This window comes from Pelodiscus sinensis, chromosome 13, assembly GCF_052426305.1.
Source record: "Pelodiscus sinensis isolate ZL-2025 chromosome 13, ASM5242630v1, whole genome shotgun sequence".
Classification (NCBI taxonomy): Eukaryota; Metazoa; Chordata; order Testudines; family Trionychidae; genus Pelodiscus; species Pelodiscus sinensis.
Genome location: NC_143064.1, coordinates 7,929,143 through 7,941,922, shown reverse-complemented (window position 1 = coordinate 7,941,922; position 12,780 = coordinate 7,929,143).

Sequence of the window (12,780 nt, the reverse complement as noted above, 5' to 3'; positions counted from 1 at the left end):
TGCGGAAAAGCGTCCGTGCCAATCTAGACGCGGTTTTGTGCAAGAAAGCCCCGATCGCCATTTTTGCGATCGGGCTTTTTTGCGCAAAACAATACCGCGTTGTCTACACTGGCGCAAGAGGGCTCTTGCCCGAACGGGAGCAGCATAGTATTTCCACAAGAACACTGACAATCTTATATGAGATCGTCAGTGTTCTTGCGGAAATTCAAGCGGCCAGTGTAGACAGCTGGCAAGTTTTTCCGCAAAAGCAGCTGCTTTTACGGAAAAACTTGCCAGTCTAGATGCAGCCTGAGAGATTAGCACATTTATGAAGTACTTACTTTTGATTTACAATCCCACTTGCAATATTTTCTCGGGGGTTATCTGCTTAGATTAAGGGTGGGGAACCTTTTTGAGTTGGGGGCCACTGACCCACAGAAAAATCAGTCAGAGAAGCAAAAAACAAAAAAAAACACCACTCACCAGCACCGGCTCCCCACTGCTGGGGGGGAGTCCCACGCTTCAGGGGCTGGATCCAGGCACACCAGGGGCTGCATCTGGCCCTGGGGCCTTCGGTTTCCCACCCCTGGCTTAGACTATTACACTCAACGAAACAACAACAGGTACTCAGAATGCAACCCACCATCAATAAATACAAATTATGTCTAACCAATCATCAGGAGGCAGCAGCAAAACCAGGGACAGTTTGGAGGTGGGTGGTAGCTTATCCTTGAGAGATCTGGATAAGTAGTTCCAGTCCAGGCCCCTTTCTGTCTCTCAAATAGACATGACCAGCCAGGTCAATTGTTTGGCTCAGCAAAACCTCCTTGCTCTTACTTTCTGCAAACTAAAAGCAGGTTTGCAGTGAGATGTCATGTTGTCTGAACACCCAGAAGTCCAGTGATGTTTGAATGGGGGTTCTGGCTCAGGTCAGTCTTTTGACAGAAAAACAGAAGGGCTTCAGGTCTACCAGCCTTCAGGGTGAGCGTGGGAAGTCTGCCTAGTAAAAGAGGTTGTAGTCATGCAACCGGAGCACCACTCCAGTGGTACATCACCACCTTCAGTTTCCTTAGGGATGGTTTTCTCCTCAGCTCCAAGGGTGACTGAAATCTACAATGTGCTCATCTTTTGGTGGAACTCCATATGCTAGGAGCATAATCCTATTAATGGCAAAGGGACAGAGACACTGCTTTGAGTTCTCTTTCCTTTACCTATCACAAGATGGCACTCTTGCCTTAAGAAGAGCTCGCTCAACATATGAATGTAGGACTTGCTGCTTGCAGGTGTGCAGAGTGGGCTTCTAAAAACTTAAGGTGCCTGATGAAGGAACTCATGGAAGACCTGGTTTAACCCCTGGCCATCATTTCTTGCTTCCTGTGGGGTTGTAGATGCTGGAGATGTAGCACACTCGCCTCCAGAGTTATTCCTCCAGCCCCCCAAGAAACAGTGTAAACTGCCTGAAAAGGTGCTATAGTGCTGGGGTTCAAGGATAGGATGTGTAAAGCAGGAGATAAAATATGGGGCTTCTAACAGAAAATCAGTGAGAGTCAGGAAGCAACAGACTGTGTCCAGGGGAATCAGCAGAAAGAGGCAAATACAGGACAAGGCCCTAGGGAAGAGTCTGGGAGGACAGAAGAGGGGTGTTTAGGAGGAATAAAAGTCTGTCTAGGGCTAGATAACCTCACTGAGAATACAGCAGAGAGAGACTGGGGAAGTGGGGAGTGTATTAGTAGACCTGAACCCTATTTATCTTTAATCGACCCATGATTCCAGTGCTCTTACAGCAACATTCTTCTGGGAGAGGGAATATTTAATGTTATTATGACAATTATTTCCTCCATGTGCAAATGACAACCTTGGGGAAGGAAGAAATCAAGTGCATTAGAATTAATATTTAGAGAAGCTGCCTTGGAGGCATATTTCATTTTAATCCTAGATTTTAAAAAATGTGCTACAGCCAGTTAACATTTACATGATATCCTTTAAATAGAAATGCACATTTCTGGGTCATTTTGAGATACATTAAGCTGACACTTGCTGGAAGTTATTGGTCAGGATTTGTGTTATATGTAGCAGTCACTATGTAAGTTTCTATCTTCAGCAGTATCCCTTAAATGCATATTTGCCATCTGTGAGCTCTGAAAAGCAGGAACTAACCTGTGTTTGTATTAGCTCGACTATTTAACCACACCTCCGTCTTTTTCTTTGTCTTGTTTTTAGGCAGTTCACATTTTATAAACAGCCGAGTTATAAAAGTTGTGATTTTGGTCAAAGAATGTAGACCCAACATTTAAAAAATGCTGATAGAGATTAAATCATTGTTGAACTAAATTGGGTTATATTTGGAGCTGTGCTCTAGCAAAGCAACCATCCAGACGTGCTGAAATCCAGAAGACAAATGGCCCAAAGAGGTCATGGGAATTCTGATCCGTTTCTAAAAAGGTCTCAGAACATTGGTACAAATGTTTGTGTTAGAACAGTAAAGTAATCCTGCATGTAGTAGGCACATGAGATTACAGGAAGAGCTAGCCCAGTGACAGATTCTGAAATATGTGGCATGATGTCTGCTTTGAATTGTGTAGGAGGTATTTTTAGATATGTGTTCTTGTACCACATGCAAGGGAATGTTATTCATTATTCATATCGCTAGCCTTGATTGTCTTTACAACAAGACTGTAAAAATGTAAACTACAGAACAATCCTGCTTTTGTAAAGGGATGGATCTGATACTCTAACAAGTGAAAAATCTCCAACTTCTATGATTTTATTTCAAGAGTGTTAAAATAAATCACCTTATTTTCATGAAATGCAAGTTCAAAAGTGTAAATGTGATTTTGAATTCAGCCTTCAAACACTAAAGCCCTGCATTCATCATAGAATTTTTGTATTAAGGACTTGTGGCATTGGATAGTAAAATCAGTGACTTCAGAGATAGATTGATAAGAAGCAGGCACATTGCCCCAACTCTGCCTCTTGTTGAATTATAAAATACTAAATATTCCCATTACTTAACCAAAATCTGTATGGAATAAGAGCCTTCAAAGTCACTTACAGACCAATTAACAACTTTTCTGGGGTTTGTTTTGGTTTGTTTGTTTGTTTGTTTGTTTGTTTGTTTGTTTTTGTCTATGCTCAGACAACCTCAAAACCAGCAAAAGGACACATTTCTTGATTCTTGAGCTATAACTGGGTGCTTTAAAAGTTGCTAGAACCATCAAAAGTTTTCTATCTAAAAGTTTTGATAGAAAAATGGCTATTTTATTGAAATGAAAATATTTACATGAAATGTCTGTTTCAACAATCCAAAAGACCAGAAAATATAGAAAACACACAACACAAACCAAGTTCCAGAAACATTCAGATAGTTAAGAAGAAAAATAATTCACCTAACTGAAATATTTCAGGTTTTGATTGTAAACAACTAAAAAAAAAAATCAAAGAAATCGTAATGAAAACTAATTTTTTTTGTCAGGATGGGAAGCCAATTCTTAACTAGCTCTACTAGCTACCCCATGAAGCAGCAAAATAATAATACATTGAGAAACCATCCCATAATTGTGACTAACATGAACATACACATTTTCAAACCAGCCTTCTCAGTTTTTAGAAACCCTGGCTAAAGAATTCACTGTTATTCTATCATTCACTGGGATGGGTGATTAAAAAAACTACACTACTGTAATACATCTTTTTTATTTTAAATTGACTAAATATGGCTAAATTTGGCTCTATAGTGATATTACTCTTCTGTGTGTGTGTGTGTGTGTGCGCGCGCGTGCGCGTAAGCTATAGAGAGAGAGAGAGAAATGACTTTGGAATTGGCTGAATCAAAAATCAGGGAAACCTTTATACAGTGTATCCCAGATACTACAACTTTGTGAACATAATTTGATGCATTTGATCAGTTCCGATATTTTTACACAAGTACTGCTTATAACTGGTAACAACAGAGCTAGTTTAGATCAGTTTCTAGCATTTTAGGTAAATGGAAAATATGCATGAACAACATAGTCTTAGATGACATTTCTCTCATTTTCACCTTGCGATTGCTGATGGAAAAAAACCAGAATTATTCCACATGTTTAATTACAATAAAGCTTGGACTCTCATAGATGCAAATATATTAAGTGGTACTTGATATGAATTTCCCAGTTTGCCTAACATGATTACAGTATTTCAAAAATATTTAGCAATCAACTGCAACTCAATCCCCGGAAAAAACAATGTACATGGATATCAATCATTTTCTTAACAGCAACCGTGTGCCAAAGTTCTGATGCTAGAATGAATCTGAGATGATGGGTGACCTGTTGATTGCAGATACTGAAATCAGCTGTTAGAGAAGTATCCAAAGATCATTCCATTGCCTGACAGTGAAAGTGGACAACATGAAGAAAGCCACCCATAATGGCTTTTTCATTCCATTCTATGTATAAGTCTGTGCAAAGCTTTGTGAAAAGAAAAGAAAAGAAAAGAAAAGAAAAGAAAAGAAAAGAAAAGAAAAGAAAAGAAAAGAAAAGAAAAGAAAAGAAAAGAAAAGAAGAGTCCTGTGCTATGCATTTTAATTGAGTTATAGACATTTAAGACACTTGAGAAGGATTGTTAAATTCACGTCACCGGAACCAAAAGTTTCTACTGTCTAATAACTAGGTGCAGCATGGGTGACAACAATACACGCTTCCCCACAAGGCTCTGCCCACATGCCTCAATGCTGCTCTGGAAGGATCACATCGATGAACGAGAGGCGTGTCGAGTTTCCATGCTCTTTAAGGGCTCGATCCGAAGCCAGTTAGCGTGGGACATGGTGGTGAATTTTGTGAGGTTCACCACTGTGTGCTCCAGAGTCCACACCTGCCCACAAGGAAGTGGACTGAGACTCTATCATTTCATAGAGGGCAGTGGTGACGGCGGGATGAGGAAGTATTGACATGGGCTAGATTCAAACCTTCACCTTGCCCGGACGAGGGATTTTTTCAAAAGAATTTCCCTCAGGAGCAGCTCGGCTAACACGATTGCTAGCGGCATTGGGAGCGTTCACATAAACAAGAGCTCCCAAACCCACCAGCATTGTTATTGCAAACGGTGATGGCATCTTATTTACCCAGGTATCCCTCATTTACTAAACACCGGAGCTGTACCAGTATTAGCTGCCACAGCAGAGGTGAGTCTATGGCAGTAAAGCCTCAATCCCTAGACCCCCGTGTTCATGTGCTGCTATTTTTCTGCTCACCGGGCCTCCGTCAAGAGGCAGACGGGGTCCAGGATGGCATTCCTTAAGTGCAGAACTCTTATTCATTTCCCTGGAATTTCTGAGTAGAAATGACTGTAGCATCAGGTCCATAGCAAAGACCATTACGTGTTTTCCAGCACAGAGATCTTTCCACGTAAGCTCCTACACAGCGTTATCTGCAGAGAGAATTCTCTCAGCCCCTGGGGAAGCTGAACCATGATGAGTACAGAGTCATGTGTCCCCAGCTCAGAACAATAAAGAGCAATTGGTAACAATCCCCCCTGACAGCAGCTAGGGAAGAGTAAGCTGAGAAACAAATGTGAACATCAAAAGAGCTATGTCTGATTTTTACGGTTAGAAAACACAGGATAAATGCAGCCCCTTCCGCTACATCCTTTATGTGGCTGCAAAACAAACTGCCCAACATCCTACAAAACGGCAATGGTTCTGCATGCTCTAGGAGATGGAGAAGGGCAGGATGGTCAAAAAAGTCAACAAAAAGTTTGATAAAAGTGTTTTTTTGAATAAGAAAACATCTTACCACACAAAAAATCAAACGTTTACTTTGCTTTGTCCCCCAAAAAACAATTTTGAACCAAAACAACATTTTTCGTTTTCATTTAGTCTCTCCCTTGTCTCTCCCTTTCTTCCCTCCTCCTCCAAAGGGGAAACCAAACAGTGAACAATGGGAGGGGGAAGTCATTTCAATGCCATTCTATTACATTTCTAATAGAGTCAAAAATAAAGTTTGAACATTTTTAACAAAGACAAACCAACCATTTTTGCTTTGCAGAAAAGATTCTTCATTTGCTACCAGTCCTACCTACAAAACTATGCTTTGGGTTTGCACCCCTTTCCCATCATAGTGCTGTGCTCCACCGAGATTCACTACACTTCGCTGATCCACCAAAATCACTCCGTCCAGTTGCTTGGCCTGTGCCCAGGAATGAAGACTTGGCTGTGTGTGCATAGTCTGTCCTTGAATGTGGCCTCCACTGACTTCAGTAGAAGTTTGGGTTTGGCTCTAAGCAATCGTTCCATATGCTACATTAGACTCATTAGCAAGTCTAAAAGAATTTGCCTTTGCAGCACACAGAAGAGGGCATGTTTGCACAAGCAATTGGCTGGCCCACTGCATCAGTTCAGCTCTCAAAGAAGCGCACCGTAACAATCCACTGGGAACATCTACTCTAGCATATCCGGAGGGTATGGATCATCGCTGATTTCCTACCAAAGGAAGAATCAAAGCAAGAAAAAAACTTGTCTGAACTGCCAGAAGGCACTGGCGGGTGATTAGCAGAAAACATTTATCCTTACGCTGATTCAATGAAAAGCAGCGTGGCCTGGCTTTCCCCCTTTGATTTATGCACAGAAAATTTGCACACCGTGCAAGATAGCTTGTGGCAGTGGGATAAATGTGGCCCTCGTGAGCCACCGCTGCATTAGCAAGTATGCATCCTTCTCCGCACATTTGGGGATGAGTTCAAATACTTATTAAGCTGCCCTGGGTATTGAAGTAGCTGTGTTAGTCTGGTTTTGCTGAAACAAAAGACAGGACTATGCAGCACTTTAAAGACTAACAGGATGGTTTATTAGGTAATGAGCTTTCGTGGGCCAGACCCACTTCCTCAGATCAAATTGTGGAAGAAAATTGGCATGACTATATATACCAAAGTGATACAATCAAAAAAAGTGAACACATATAAAATTGACAAATCAGATCTTAGAACAGAGGGAGAGGTGAGGGGGGAGGTTAGTGTCTATGGGTATGTCTATACTAGCCCCCTAGATTGATCTAGGGAGGCTAATGAGGGTGACCGAAATTGCAAATGAAGCATGGGATTTAAATATCCCGTGCTTGATTTGCATGTTCCCGGCTGGTTGCCATTTTAGAAATTGACTAGCCCGAAGTAACTGCCTGCATCTACATGCAGCAGTGAAACGGGATTCCAAAATAAAGCCCTAACTCGAATTAGCTGGTAAACCTCATTGCAGGAGGAATACAGCCGCTCCCCAAGTTACGACCACCTCCACTTACAACCATCCACACTTATGACCAAAGCAGTTGTAAATGCGGATCCGAGTTACGAATGGCGATCCGCGCTTACGAACAGCACGGTCACCATGTAACTCTATGGGATCCGAGACGAACACTTCAAGTTATGGACCAAGCGTGGTCCGTAACTTGTTCGTAATTTGGGGAACGGCTGTACCAGCTAATTCGAGTTAGGGCTTTATTTCGGAATCCCATTTCACTGCCGCGTGTAGACACGGGCAATTACTTCAGGCTAGTCATTTTCTAAAATGGCAACCGGCCGGGAACATGCAAATCAAGTGCGGGATATTTAAATCCCGCGCTTCGTTTGCAATTTCGGTCGCCCTCATTAGCCTCCCTAGATCGATTTAGGGGGTTAGTGTAGACATACCCTATGAGATACTGATATTAGGGGTGATAATTGGGGAAGCTGTCTTTGTATTGAAGCTATCTGGGTATGGAAGGCATTGCCATTGATTCTCTGTTTCAAAAAGAAAGTCTCCCACCTCTATGTGGGCTGCACTGTTCACAGGAAAAGGTCAGTAAATACAGAGCCAGCCCTAGGGACTGGCTTCCTTGTGCAGCAGCATGTCACCCTGTGGAATTCACTGCTGAGCCTCTGCTGTGACCAGGTTCCCAATTGCACTAGATCATTTTATGGCCATCAATAACACTATCAGCAGGGGGGGAAGACAAGCCATAATAATGATACGAGAACTCGAACTTCATGTTTCAGGTCATAAGCCAATCACCTGCTGGTGTCAAGGGGAATTCCTGTCTTACAGCATTAAATAATTGGCTTGGAGCCCTATACACTAAAGGCACAATTCTAGAGCATCATCACGGGCAAGAGGAGTTTTGCCAACAACTTCAATAGTTGCAGGTAGGGCTTATGAAGCGTTGGACTGGAGTCACCTTATTCTAAGACAGATGTTGACCACTGGCAGGGGCCAGATACCAGACTTGAGAAATATATCGCATGAGCTGTTCTAACCTATCTTACCTTAGGGTGCGTCTACACTGCACCGTTATTCCGGAATCACGGCCGTGATTCCGGAAAAACAATACTAGCGTCCACACAGCAATTGTGTTATTTCAAGAGAAAACTGAAATAACGGAGGGCTTTTTCCAATGTTGGTAAACCTCAGTCCACGAGGAATAACGCCTCTTCTGAAAAAGCTCTTTCAGAAGAGGATGCGTGTGGATGCTCCAATGCTGCTATGTCGGAATAGCTCCTCCCCAGAGCCATTCTACGTTATTCCTCCCGAGTGCCCTCTGGGGCTCTACATCAAGATAGCATGTCCACATTAGGGAAGCCTGCCTCGGACTAATTTGGAGGCTTCCCTGTAGTGTGGACACGATTTCAAAATAAGCTTTCCCAGAAGATATCTTCTGGAAAACTTATTTTGAAAGAAGCTTGCAGTGTAGACGTACCCTTAGGGAAATGTGTGATCCACCATGGATGTGGCAGTTTTGGGGGTGGGTTAAAATACATTTTCAGTCAAAACTGAGTTACACAGAACTCAGAATTGTTATAAATATAGCTTTAAAATAGCTATAAAAAGCTGCTACTGTCCAATCCAGGCCTTTCTTTCACAACAAGGATTCATACTCCATGGCTGTGTCTATACTGGCCACTTATTCTGGAAAATCAGTCGCTTTTCCAGAATAACTTGCCAGCTGTCTACACTGGCCCCTTGAATTTCCGGAAAAGCACTGACGATCTACTGTAAAATCATCAGTGCTTTTCCAGAAAAACTATGCTGCTCCCGTTCGGGCAAAAGTCCTTTTCCGGAAAACTGTTCCGGAAAAGGGCCAGTGTAGACAGCACAGATTTCTTTTCTGCAAAAAAGCCCCGATAGTGAAAATGACGATCGGGGCTTTTTTGCCGAAAAGCGTGTCTACATTGGCACGGATGCTTTTCTGGAAAAAGTGCTTTTCCGGAAAAGCATCCTGCCAATGTAGACGTGCTTTTTCCAGAAATATTTATAACGGAAAACTGTTCCGTTTTAAGCATTTCCGGAAAAGGGTGCCAGTGTAGACGTAGCCCATAGGTCTTCCATCGACACACCTACTTCATATTTTTATTTTTGAAAAATTCATGAGCTTTGCTTTTGGAACTACACAAAAAGGCAAGAAACTTTCCTAACCCTTAGCACTCTGGATAAGCCAAAAGCATTGTATCAGATTGATTACTAGGCATTATCAGATTGATTACTAGGCATTAACCTTTTTATAATTAAAGAAGATACTTCTATGATTGCCTTTCCATAAGACAAACATTCCCCAGGAAATAAGCACTAGAAAATAAATGTAGCTACTAGATAATATATTCCTAACTCAAAGACACTTAGAGCTCTTCATCTCATGTACAGTCCCTACTCCATGGCTAAAGTGAATTGTATGTAGGTTGCTCATTTATAAATCTCCTCACCTTGTTCTAAGTTCCCACAAATTACCTTGGCTCTTTTCCAATCACATTTATTACCTGGGTTGTTTCTAAAGTATTATTAAAAGCGAGATGGTGACTTCAGGCAGAGCTCTGAACAAGGGGGGGATGGGCTGGAATATGCACCACTACTGAAAGCTTTATGACTCAGAGCCACACCCTGGTCACAATTGCCTGTGTCCTGGCAAACTAGACCAGTGGTCACCAACCAGTAGATCGGGATCTACTGGTAGATCTTGGGACCTTTGACAGGTGATCCTGACAGGTTTGTCCAGGAGGCTATTCAGGGCCAGCACTTCATCTGCCCCTCTAAGCACTGCTATGTTGCTCCTCTCCTCTACTTTGGAGGTGCTCCCCACCCCCAGGAGCCTCCTGCTTGCTGTGCAGGGCCCAAGAAGAAGAAGAGGGGGCACTGATGTCAAGGTGCCCCTTCCCCTCCCTGTACCCCATCTCCACAGAGCAGAGGAGAGCAGGGATGGAGAGAGTTTGCTGGCTACTTTTGGGAGTAGTGCACGGCCAGGGTAAGAGTGAGTTTGTCTTAGCCCCCTGCACCACCACCCAGAAGTCAACTGTGGACCCTGCATTCTGAACCCTGGCCCCAGTCCTGAACCCCTCCTGCACCCCAAACTCCCTCCCAGAGCCAGCACCCTGAATCCCCTCCTGCACCTCAACTCCCTGCCCCAGCCTTAGCTTAGAACCACCCCCCCCACACACACACACACTCCAAATCCTTTAACCCAAGATCAGTGTCTGTATCCCCTTCCCAACCCTCTACCCCCAGTCTGATAAAAGTGAGTGAAGGTGGGGAAGGGAGGGAGGATGGAGTGAGCGGGGGCAGGGCCTTGGAGAAGGGGAGGGAAGGAGGCAGGGCAAGGGTGTTTGGGTTTGAGGTAGATCCTGCATTGCACTTAAATTCAAAAAGTGATCTCGTGCTTAAAAAGGTTGGAGACCCCTGAACTAGACACTTCCTGCAGCAGCTCAGCTGTGCATGGGGTGGAAGATTGTGGAACTAATAAGGGCAGATCTACCCTATGGGGCAATGTCAACCTACAGCACACAACTCCAGCTAGTGCAGGGGGCTGACAGGAAAAACTCTCCCATCACTTGATTTCCTTTATGCTTCTTGTTCTGGTGAAGGGCCGGAGTCAACGAGAGAGTGATCGGTGGTCAATTTAGTGGGTCTTTACTAGACCCACTAAATCGATCCCTGGGTGAATTGATCACCTCCCACACTGATCTCCAGGTTAGTGTAGACCTGCCCTTAGGTTACTCCTATTCCCTGTCCTTTCATCCACTAGTTCTATAGCAGGAGTAAGCCTATGTTCAGCTTGGGGAACCCATGCAGAAGTCTCATTTATCATTCCCTCCTGTGGGCATGTAGGCCACAGTACCCTAGCCCTTAGGAAACAGTTTTACAGAACTATGAACCCAGGCTCTGAGACTGTCAATTTAATGTAAACCTTAAAGTACATTAAATAGCTCCCCACTGAGCATAGGCAACACGGTGTAAACAAGCTGTCTCGTGGTGCTATTGATCCTTTAATCCAGATCTCTAGTAAGGACTGTTCTGATAGCTACTCAGTCACTAACTCCTCACCCTTGTCTTTGGAATCCCGGTTTTGTAACCACTGCCACTTCAGGGGGGTATTTTGGATAGCATATTCTGTGTACTATTACTGTAAAAACGTGACCTTCACTTTTTTTGGTAGCTGTGAAATCCACCCGGCCCTCTTTCACTCTCATTAAAACTACCTCTGAGGAACTGTCTTATAAACTCATTAGCATTCAGGAACTGCTAACAAAGAGGTCACCTTCTTCTCCGTTGAACAAGACTCCATCTCAAACATTAAAACCTCTCAGCTAGCAATTTATGACAAGGGCACTGAAGTACACAGGACTTGTGTTTTCAGGCTAAGGTGCTGTTGTGTGCAGTGATATTTTGTCTGTGAAACACCAGAAGAGTCTCCTCAGGGAAAAATCTAATTGCCCCTCCCATGGATATACAGAGTGCAAAATAATTACCACTGAGGGATGGCTGAGGAGAAGATAGGAGAGTGCAAGTGTCGACTGAATGGGTTAGAGTAGTGGTTCTCACAGTGCGATCTATGGACCACTAGTGGCCTTCGATAGTCTGGTAGGTGGACTGCAGTTTCGGAGCTCACCCCCGCCTTGCAGCAGGAAGCCTCATGCTCTCCCCCGTGAGGATGGAGCGCCAGCACCAGCTTCATGCTATGTGTTGAGGGGAGGGTGAGCCTCATGGGCTGGATTTGGCTTGCGGGGGAAGGAAGTGGCTCCACACACGGCTGCTCCCACTTGGAGACCACCCCCCCAGGAAACCGTTCACTTGAAGGCGTTTCTCACTGCTCTCATTGGCCAGAGTCATGGCTGGTGGGAGCAGTGGGGGGCAGTGCATGGGAGCAGTGGGAGGCATGGAGCCAGATAAGCGCTCCCATCCCCCTTATGCCCAGATCTCACACCCCCAGCACCCTCACACACACGCTCGCCAACCAAGAACACACACCTTCAGCCCACTCCTGCACCCTCCTCCCACCCATGCCACCACCCTCAGCCTGCTCCTGCCCCCTCTCCCACCTAGTACCCCTACCCTCAGCCTGCTCCTGCCCCCTCCCTCCCACCCAGTGCCCCCACCCTCAGCCTGCTCCTGCCCTCTCTCCCACCTAGTACCCCTACCCTCAGCCTGCTCCTGCCCCCTCCCTTCCACCCAGTGCCCCCACCCTCAGCCCGCTCCTGCCCCCTCCCTCCCACCCAGTGCCCCCACCCTCAGCCTGCTCCTGCCCTCTCTCCCACCTAGTACCCCTACCCTCAGCCTGCTCCTGCCCCCTCCCTTCCACCCAGTGCCCCCACCCTCAGCCCGCTCCTGCCCCCTCCCTCCCACCCAGTGCCCCCACCCTCAGCCCGCTCCTGCCCCCTCCCTCCCACCCAGTGCCCCCACCCTCAGCCTGCTCCTGCCCCCTCCCTCCCACCCAGTGCCCCCACCCTCAGCCCGCTCCTGCCCCCTCCCTCCCACCCAGTGCCCCCACCCTCAGCCTGCTCCTGCCCCCTCCCTCCCACCTAGTACCCCTACCC